This window comes from Neopelma chrysocephalum, unplaced genomic scaffold, assembly GCF_003984885.1.
Source record: "Neopelma chrysocephalum unplaced genomic scaffold, ASM398488v2 Primary Assembly neopelma1_45, whole genome shotgun sequence".
NCBI classification, from domain to species: domain Eukaryota; kingdom Metazoa; phylum Chordata; class Aves; order Passeriformes; family Pipridae; genus Neopelma; species Neopelma chrysocephalum.
The window spans coordinates 9,927,887-9,938,068 of record NW_020897704.1 but is presented as its reverse complement, the minus strand read 5'-3'; the positions used below and the strand labels follow the sequence as shown (position 1 = coordinate 9,938,068).

Sequence of the window (10,182 nt, the reverse complement as noted above, 5' to 3'; positions counted from 1 at the left end):
AAACAAACTGGTTTGTTAACAAACACTGGTTAAAGCAAACTGTTCAGACTGCAAAGTAAAGCACCCCAGAATTCTGATTGCTTATGTGCATATGTGTTGGATAGAGACAGCAACTGCAGGATCTCATGGCTGTGCCTCACAGAGGCCTTGCCTCTTCTAGATCAAAAGAAGTCTCTGCTGGAGATGGATTGGATGGCTCGTGGAAGAAGGCTGATGTGGATGCCCATAGCTGAACTGGTAATAGTCAGTTTATGGAAAGACAGGCAATTCCAGGGTGTGATTAGCCCATCTTCCCATGGTGCTGCCTGCAGGAGCTGCCTTTTGAGTATCTGCCCTCCTACTGTCTGCAAAGCCACTCCGTGGGAGTCTCCCAGATGCAGGTGTTGCCTTTGCAGATGTGTAAAGTCCAGTGATTTGTCTCCTATCCTTGGTGTGTTAACAGTAGGTGCCACTACAGACACTGTGAATCCACTGTGCAGTTTTCCAAGTCAACCTACTAGATCTCCCCTTGGCATAGTAAGAGCACCTTTTTACAGCATAAATCAGGTTGGAGGAGCAATAGCAAAGCAAAAGCTTTGAAATGAATCTCTACTACTAGGCTTCCTCCAACAGCAGGCTCTGTAGTGGCAACACAGCGCACAGTCGATAACCCAAATCCTTCCCCAGCCCTAGTGTCTTTTGGAGTTTTCAAGTTCCCTTAGCTCTCACTGGAGGGACAGAAGTAATTTTAGGGTGAAGCATGGTAAATATGTTTCAGCCATGGGCGTGGGCAACCTGGAGTTGAGCTACAGCATAGTTCTAAAGGCATGAAGAGGTAAGTTAGCTGCTGCTGCAAGAGAAATGGTTGTAGTAATACCTCCAGGAAGCCATGAAAACACCCCTCTAGAACTAACTGATAGAGAAAGCAGATTGATTTTTAACCCATGTTTTAGGGTGTTGCTGAATTAATGTCTGAATATGGACAAGTTAATAAGGGCATTAGAGGGAGCAAAAATCTCTGAAATAGATTCCTTAATCCTGTGGAAGGACTAGATCTGGAGTCCCCACAGGGGCTGACAATGTACTTTAGGCTACTGCTACATTGAGATATTGAAACATCTGGTGACCCAGAAGAGCAGTGAGGACAAATCTGCCCACAGGAGCATTATGTTTCTGTGTACTGCTTCTTTGATTCTAGTGGAAACCGGTCTCACTCACATAGACATACCTGAACTGGATGAAACTGGTTAATTTAGAATGCTGATAACAGAAAACACTCCAATCTTTGTGCCTGGTTGCATATAAACTCTTCCAGATCCTCTTTTCTTTTCTGCTGGGTTCTTGTATCCAAATATTTTTTTGTAATTTTTTTCATTTTACTGGCTCACTTTTGGCTATGCTTTAGCCTTCCTCCAGTGGTGAAAAGTTGCCTGCAAGCCCATGAACCTGGATACAAGGAGACAAGTAGAAATCACAGCAGTAGCACAGAAATGTGGATTTCAGGTCCTCAGCACCAACTGGTTTGCTGTACAAATCCACTCCTGTTTGTAGTATGTTGTGGTTTAAACCCAGCCAGCAGCTAAGCCCCACTCAGACACTCGATGACTCCTTCCTCCAGTGGGATGTTGGAAGGGTAAAAGTGTGAGAACTTGTGGGTTGAGATAGACAGATTACTAGTGAAGCAAAAGCTGCACATGCAAGCAAAGCAGAACAAGGAGTTCATTCACTCTTTCCCATGGGCAGGCAGGTGTTCAGCCATCGCCTGGAGAGCAGGGCCCCATCACTCGTAACAGTTACTGGGGAAGACAAATGTCATCATTTCAAATGTCCCATTTCTCTCCTTCTTCCCCCAGCTTTTATTATTGAACACAACCCTGTATGGTATGGCAGATTCCTTTGCTAGTTGGGCTCAGCTGTCCCAGCTCCAACTCCTTGTGCACTCTCAGCCTCGTTGCTGGTGGGGTCTTGTGAGAAACAGAAAAGGCCTTGGCACTGTGCAAGCACTGCTCAGCATAAAGAAAACATCCTTGTGTTATCTGGTCTGTTTCGAGCACAAATACAAAATATAGCCCCATACAAGCTACTATGAAGAAATTTAACTCTGTTCCAGCCAAAACTACTACACTGTACTACATGTTAAAGTAGAGGTAACTCTTGCCTCTGTGCTTCTTCATGACACAAGTCATGCTGGTTTGATTTGATTTACCTGTCATTTTTTTCCTGTATGTTTCTTTGTGAGTCCTTTCTTTTCTTATACTTATGTACAAGAAGTTTCAGGCAACATTTGGCTTGATACTGTTTTACTACCTGCAAAATTACATTTCTTTATTGCTGAAACACCAACCCTTAGTGTAAAAACTGGTCATATATCATTCTAGATTGTCTGAATATTACCTAACCTCTTCTTTCTCTATCCTATATAGATTAACAAAAATGTATATATAAAGTTTTTGCTTATAGACCACAGGTAAAGGCCCCTAGGTTGGCAAGACTTGATGAAATTCATCCTGGACGCAGAGAAGCAACCTCTGACTGCCTTCAGAGACTGGAGAAAGACAGGATTCAGTCTTGCTCAGTGTGAAAGGATTTATTTTATTTTTAACTGAAGGAGAAAGGACAATCAAGAGAACACAAGATTACTTTAACACTTCTATAAATTTTAGAACCTTGAAGACAATAAAGAGATAAGCAAGGATGAACAGACATTTTACAAGAACAAACTGTACCCAACGGATAAAATGTTCTTTTTGATAGAGTAACCAGCCCAAGGTAGATCCAAAGTAGGTGTGAAATTTTCTAATGATGATGATATTAGAGCAGAGGAATAGGTAGCCAACAGCATTCTAAAATCACTTCGGAATTCCTAAAGAACAGGTTAGATAGCCTTGGGGATGGCTGGGCAGATGCCCAGAACAAGGGTACAGCATCCATCCTCCAACTTGGGCGTGTTGCCTCCATTCCTGTGTTTTCTTGCATCGAGGAGCCAATACTGGACACAGAATTTTAGACATAGTCCCACAAGCACTGAATAGAGGGAAGTAATCCCCTCTTGACCTGCTAGCTCATGTGGCTATTGGCCTTCATTGCTGCCAGGGCACACTGCTGGCTCATGGTCAGCTTTGTGTCCACCAGACCCATTTCTCCAGAGCAAGATCACTTTCTCGCCAGCTGGAACTCAGCCCACACCGTGGCCCAGGGTTAGTGTCTCCCAGGAGCACAACTTTGTTATAATGTACTATGATAACGGACTGGCACAAAATATCACAAAATTTTCAGGGTGTCAGTTGATTTGCTGTGCTAGATCAGGCCGTTCTCCTGTCCAGGTGCTGTGCAGTGCTTACAACCTCAACGCTGCAGTGAACTAGGGTGCAGGAATTACTTTGTGTTTATCACCCTATTATCACTGAGAAACCTCCAAGCTGCACAATATCATTATGCTTCAGGGAGAACTTTGACTTTCATAAAGTCAAGATGATCTAACAATGAAAATTTATTACTCCATAGATTTTCTGTAGAAATGAAGAAAGTGTCATTGGCTTCTGTTGCAAAATTTCCTGTTAGCTATAACTGCCAGCCCTTGCTCAGGGGCTTTAAAGGCCAGGTCCTGGATTAGGAGAGCGGAGCACGAGAAAACCCATCCCCTGAGTAGAAGTGTGCCATTTTCTTGATGTAACACATATCTCTTGAAGTACATCTGTGAGTAAATTGCCTGTTTGACAGAGCTTTCGGAATAGGAGAAAATTAAATACTGCACAGTCGCTGCATTTTTAATGGCTTTGTTTGAGGACAACAGTGAGATTTTAATTAACATGGAAACTTTTATGGAAACTTTCCACTTCAGTTTAGATTTGCATGTTTTCCAACAACAATAGAATAAACTGATTTTGCAAGTGTTTAAGAAATACAGAATATTTGCAATTTTGGGTTTGATTTTTATTGCAAACCTGAAACTGTAACCGGAAGCTTAAAACAAATGAAATTGGGGGACTTTTTTGTTTTACATGTGAAAATTAACTGGCACTTTATGATCAGCTCTGGTATGAATGCTTATTAAGAAGTTTAAATGGGCAATGATAAATTAAGCACAGAAAAAGGAAAACAACAATCATATATAGCCCTAATTCTCATTGCAAAGACCTTGAATTATAGGCATTGCACAATTTTATCCCGCAGTGAATCACTTTTTGTGTGACTACTAGAAATAACACAGTTTTTCCCATGAACAAACCAGGTCTTCATATACTGCATTGGCCTCATTCATAATCTCTTTTCTAATTAGGTCACAGATTTTCAGAAGTGTAATGTGCAGGAAACAGAATTTTACAAGGTACACCAAGTTACTGATATGCAAAGCCACTCACTGCTATTGCAAAATCAGTGATACCCAGAAGGAAGTCAGATGGAAGGAAGTTGAAGGAAAGGACATCAGACATAGAGCTCCCACTGTCTTTCTGCAGCGCAGACTTGATAAAGTTAAGCAAACTAATGACCAAAGGGAGATTCATCCCTGCCTCCCTTGAGGGACAGCAGTGCAGTTGTATCCCAGGGATGCTGAGGGCAGGACCCAGTTGAACAGCCCGAAACCAGCACCCAACCAGCACCCAAGTTCCCCAGGCCTATGGAGGCCTTCCTTCATAAATGGGGTGACCTTTTTTCTCATCAGCTTTGACTGTATCAAAGTTTGATGTTTAACGTAGATCACCTGAGGCCCCTTTCTGCTCAGCATATGGCAGAGAGTGCTACACTGGAGGAAAATCCTTGACACCCACCTTGGGACAGGATGAATAACCCTCTCAATGAATAACCCTTGCCAGACTTTCTGCATCTCCCGCAGGAGCCCAGAAGACTGGCTTTCTATTAGACCTGCTAAACCAGATGTCTGACCAAGACAGCTGCAATGGGATGAGATGAGTCCTGTGTTGATTGCTCACTTTCCCTGTAAAATAAAAGGAGACGCAGGAATCCTTGAAGGCCCCAAGGAAGATTGTCTTGGCCTTGGTTCGTGCATATAGGACAGGCAGGCTAGGCTGATAGGATCTCCTGGGTGCTTATTTTCAAAGACAGCTGACCACCCAGGGAATTTAGATATCTGCTTTAGGAGGATGGCTTCTCTAGGTGCCTAACTTTTAAATGCAAAGAAGTGTCACTCCCTCAGGTGAGGCAGCTGGATTCTACCTCACTCACAAGCTACTGCCAGGGGCAGGGTGCTGGGTGTTTAACCATGGTATGTGGCAAGGTCTTAGGTATGCAATGTTTCAGCTTGGACCAGTGCCCTTTTCTGCAGCCACCGTGCAGTAAGAGACAATCCAAATGGATCCTGCCACTAGCACTGGCTCTGGCATCCTTTATTGGGTCTGAGACTCCTTTTTATCTTCCCTTTGGCTCAAAAATGCTTCAACCTCCCCAACCCCTACTTGCCTACGTGTGCTCCTTCAGAGCTCCAACTAGCAGAGGAATGTCCTGAACGCTTAACTCTCCTGCTAGCATCTGGGAGCCACAGATCTTTTTAAAATACCTATCGAACAAAGTACATACCAAGTCTCCTGATATGCTTTGTCCTGCCTTTTCAATGAATATGAGATATGCTGCTATTTTGCATCTGGCCCAGTTTCTTTCCATCATCCTTCTTATTTATTTCAGATTGCTCACATATCGGTGCAGAACCTCAAACAGAGGTCATGGACTTGCAGTAGCTTTCTCTGCACTTCTTTTCTTGCTTTACTGCCAGAGCGATAGGAAACTTTTCTAAGCAGAGCAGTAAGCTGAGTCTGGAAAGCAATACAGTACCCTGATTGGGCAGGGTATGCAAGGATGCAAAACAAAATGCCACCCCTGTCTCTGGATATACTTTGCCCTGCCATGGCACTCCATCTGCAAATGTGTTTTATTAATTAGAGCTTTGTAAGGTACAAGACACTCATGGCCACCATCCAATCCTTGGATGGAGTGTGGTAGATATTGTAATTTATTTTCTCAAGTCAGATCCAGTATAATAGTCTATCTAGATTGATAATATTGATGTGTACAAATAAACACATGTGAATAGGTATATATGTAAAATCCAATTTGTAATGCAAGAAACTATTCAGTATTCCAAAGAAATAGAATGCTCTACTTCTCTCTAACACATCCTTGCAGCTCTGTTAGTCTATGCAGCCATGTTGCCCTCTACTGACTTCAGCCTGTGCTGGCAGCCTTCCTCTGGCTCCAAGTCAGAGCTGACTCTTGTTCTCAGGGTAGATAACCAGGAGACTTCATGAGGCAGTTTCTTTCCCTAAACAGAATCACAGAATGGTTGAGCTTAGAAGGGACCTCTGGAGGTATCTGATCCAACCCTCTGCTTGAGCAGGGCTGCCTAGAGCCAGTGTCTCAGCACTGTTTTTGGATGGCTTTTGAGTATCTCCAAGGAGGGAGATCCCACAACCTCTTGGGGCAACCCATGCCAGTGCTCAGTCACACTCACAGTAGAATAAGTGTTTCCTGATATTTGGAGGGAACCTCTTGTGTTTCACTTTCTGCCCATTGTCTCTGGTCCTGTCACTGGGCACCACTGAGAAGAGCCTGACTCCACCCTCTCTGCACCCACTGTATACCAGTGTATACAGGTATCTGTATACACTGATGAGATCCCCCTGAGCTTCTCTTCTCCAGGCTGAACAGTCCCAGCTCACTCAGTCTTTCTTCAGAGAAGAGATGCTCCAGCCCATCTCTGTGGCTCTTTGCTAGGCTCTCTTCAGCATGTCTGTGTCTCTCCTGTACTGGAGAGCCCAGAACTGGACCCAGCACCTCAGCTGTCTCCCCAGCGCTGAGCAGAAAGGATCACCTCCTTCCTCCTGCTGGCAAGACTCCTCCTCACACAGCTGGGATCCTGGATCCTGCAGCTGCAAGGGGACATTTCATGAGTACTCATGGATGCAATAAAAAGTTGCAGTGTACCCAGGTACCGTAACCTCAGTGTTCATGAAAGGAGTGACATAACCAAAGAAAGATGAGATAGTCATGCCAGGAACAAGAGAACAAAAAGTACTCAGGTGTTCATGGTTTACAAGTACCACAGTCCTACAGTCAAACCACTGGTCTTTATGATCTTTATTACTCAGAGACGTAAAACCTCAAAAAAGTATTTTACAGTCTCTGAACTTCAGCAGAGTTCCCAGGAAGGTTCAGAACATTGGTCCCAGCCACCATGACCCCAAAGGACAGGCGTATATAATGGGCAAGGCAGTTCAGGTGACTGTCAGGGCTGAGGTGAATGGGATGGAGGGGTCTAGCCCTGCATTCCCCCTGTGCCCCTTTGCCTTCCACTGAGACACATTTTGATGCCTCCTGCATTCCCCCACATCTCCTATACCCTCTTGCTACTCCTGGGGGCTGTACCAATCACCACACAGACAGTCTTCCCTTCAGTGGCCACGGTAATCAGCAGCATTTTCTCTAAATTGTGCAGCACAAACCCACAGCTGAGCCCTCCACCAGCACACAGGGAATGCAAAGAGCTGCTGCATCTCTGCAGAGATTACCCCATGGGGTTTCCCAGCATCTCTGCTGGGGCCTCGGCTTTGCTTTTGGAGGGAGACTAGGACGGGCAGCTGTGCTCTCTGCCCTGTCCTGTTCTTGCACTGGCTATCCAGACATCGCTCTCTTAGCCAGACATGACATGTCTGAAGCATGTCCTTCAGAGGCTTCAGTCATTTCTTGTTGCAGAATATGGTTTTGTTCACTGCTAGCAATAACAACCCGCTCATGGCATTCAGATTTATATCTGAAAAAAAAAGTAATTTCCTTAAAAATACTCATGCACTGCCAGTGCAGAGTGGAGAGCTCCAATACCCCAATGTGTATCAGGACTGGGAGAATTAAAACATGTTGGCTTAGTACATTTAGTAAGCTACAGCTGGAATATTTTTGGGTTTTATTCTGTTTGGTTAGTGAGGATGGGAGGAAACGCTGGGGACTTGATACTTGCAAGCATTGAGGACTCTGGGATGCTTTCTCATTAGGCAGCTTAAGAATTAGGGGTTTAAATGTACAAATATTGGGCACATACAATCTCCAGTGTTCCTGGAGGGGCAATCAGAGAAATCCTTATGTAGAAAGACAGAAGAGGAATTCCAGCCATTGAAAACAGCCTTTCATTTTTCCCTGGCTGTGTGGGAAATAGCAGAACACTGCCACCTGATGGAAATACTGATTTTACGAAAGAAATTAGAAAGTACATATAGAAAACTTGAGAACTTTTTTCCACAAAAAATATTTTCAATTTCAGGCAAGATAAGGAATCAATATTATGATCTATGTTGCATATTACTTACCTAAAGCCACATTTAGGAGTTTTTAGCATGAATTGAACAGAATATTTTCCATATTCTAAACTATGTGGAATTCAATATAGAAGGAAAATGGTCTTGGACCATTGCTTTCTTTCCACAAGCAATGAAGGAGTTAAGTTTTCAAATACCAATGTGATGAAGTGCAACTAACAAAGGATTGTAGAGTGTGCAATCTATTATTCTAGAAGAAAATATATATTCTGGAAAAATATAAATAGCATTAAATTAAACCATGTTAATTATAAAAATGTCTCATTATTCTAGTTCATTTTTTTCTCATTAAATAAATTGAGAGAAATTATTCCAAGTGACTTGAAAGTCTTTCCAAAATTAAATATCTTAGATTTTATATTTTTGAATATTTTAAAAGTTGAATTTATGCGCATTTCACTGTAAATTAGATGGGAGAGGTTTCCTTCTGAAACATGTAGTTTCCCTTTCTCTGCCTCTGCCCTGGTGCTGTCCTAATGCTGTCAATGTGGGTCTGGGGGCTGCTTTGCTCATCCCAATGTTCTCTTTGGTGCCAGGTGGGGCCATGAGTTCCAAAGCACCAGCACAGGTTGAGGGTTGACCTGCTAGAGAGTAACTCTGCTGAGAAGGACCTTGGTGGATGACAAGTTGACTATGAGCTGGCAGTGTGCCCTTGCAGCCAGGAAGGCCAATAGTATTCTGGGGTGCATTGGGAAGCAGGTCGAGGGAGGTGATGTTCCCTCTCCACTTGTCCAGAGTGAGGCCACATCTGGAGTACTGTGTCCAGTTTTGGTCTCCTCAACACAAGAAAGACTTGGAGCTACTGGAGACAGTGGAGAGCCAAAAAGATGATTAGGGTACTGGAGCATTTCTTAGGAGGAGAGACTGAAGGAGCTGGGCTTGTTTAGTCTGGAGAAGAGAAGACTGAGAAGGGATTTCATCAATACATACAAATGGCAAGTTGAATATGAGCCAGCAGTGCCCTGGCAGACAGGAGGGCCAACCATGTCCTGGAGGGCATCAGGTGCAGCATTGCCAGCTGTCAAAGAAGGTGATTGTCCTGCTCTGCTCTGCAGTGGTGTGGCCTCATCTTGAGTTTTGGTCACTACAATATGAAAAAGACATTAAGCTATTACAGAATGTCCAAAGGAGGGCCAAAGCAGTGGTGAAGGGTCTGGAGGCAAAGTCTTATGAGGAGCGGCTGCAGTTTGTTTAGCTTGGAGGAGACTGAGGGGAGGCCTTATAGCAACTACCAACTTCCTCACAAGGGGAAGCAGAGGGGCAAGTGCCGATCTCTTCACCCTTGTCACCAGAGACAGAATTTGAGGACATGACAGGAAACCGAGTCAGGGGAGGTTTAGGTTGGATATCAGGAAAAAGTTTTTCTCCCAGAGGGTACCTGGGCACTGGAACAGGCTCCCCAGGGAAGTGGTCAGAGCACCAAGCCTGTCTGACTTCAAGAAGCATTTGGACAATGTTTTCAAGCACATGGTGTGATTCTTGGAGTGTCCTGTGCAGGGCCAGGAATTGTACTCAAGGATCCTAATGGGTCCTTTCCAACGTTGCATATTCTATGAGTCTATAAATATCTCAAAGGTGGGTGCCAAAAAGATGGTGCCAGGCTCTTTTCAGTGGTGCCCGGAGACAGCACGAGGAGCAACGGCCATAAACTGAAACCCAAGAAGTTTCACCTCAGCATGGAGACCTTTTTTACGTCGAGGGTGGCAGAGCACTGGAACAGGATGGTCGTGGATTGCCCCTCTCTGGAAACACTCCGACGCCCCCGGGACGCGGCCCTGTGTCCCAGCTCCAGGTGTCCCCGACCCAGCGGGGGTTGGGACAGGACGATCCCCACGACTCCCGCCCAGCCCTGACGGCTCCGTGCTCCGCCTGGCCCCGCCCC

At 44.5% G+C, this 10,182-nt stretch overlaps 1 long non-coding RNA gene across 1 annotated transcript; it reads right to left on the bottom strand.

Moving 5' to 3' along the window:
• Nucleotides 1-5,913: 5,913 nt before the first annotated feature.
• LOC113965628 lies at nt 5,914-10,171 on the bottom strand. Its single transcript, XR_003533590.1, has 2 exons — nt 9,985-10,171; nt 5,914-6,253 (listed from the first exon to the last, which is right to left on the bottom strand). It is a non-coding gene; the product is annotated as an uncharacterized LOC113965628 (long non-coding RNA).
• Between the last annotated feature and the right edge of the window lie 11 nt (nt 10,172-10,182).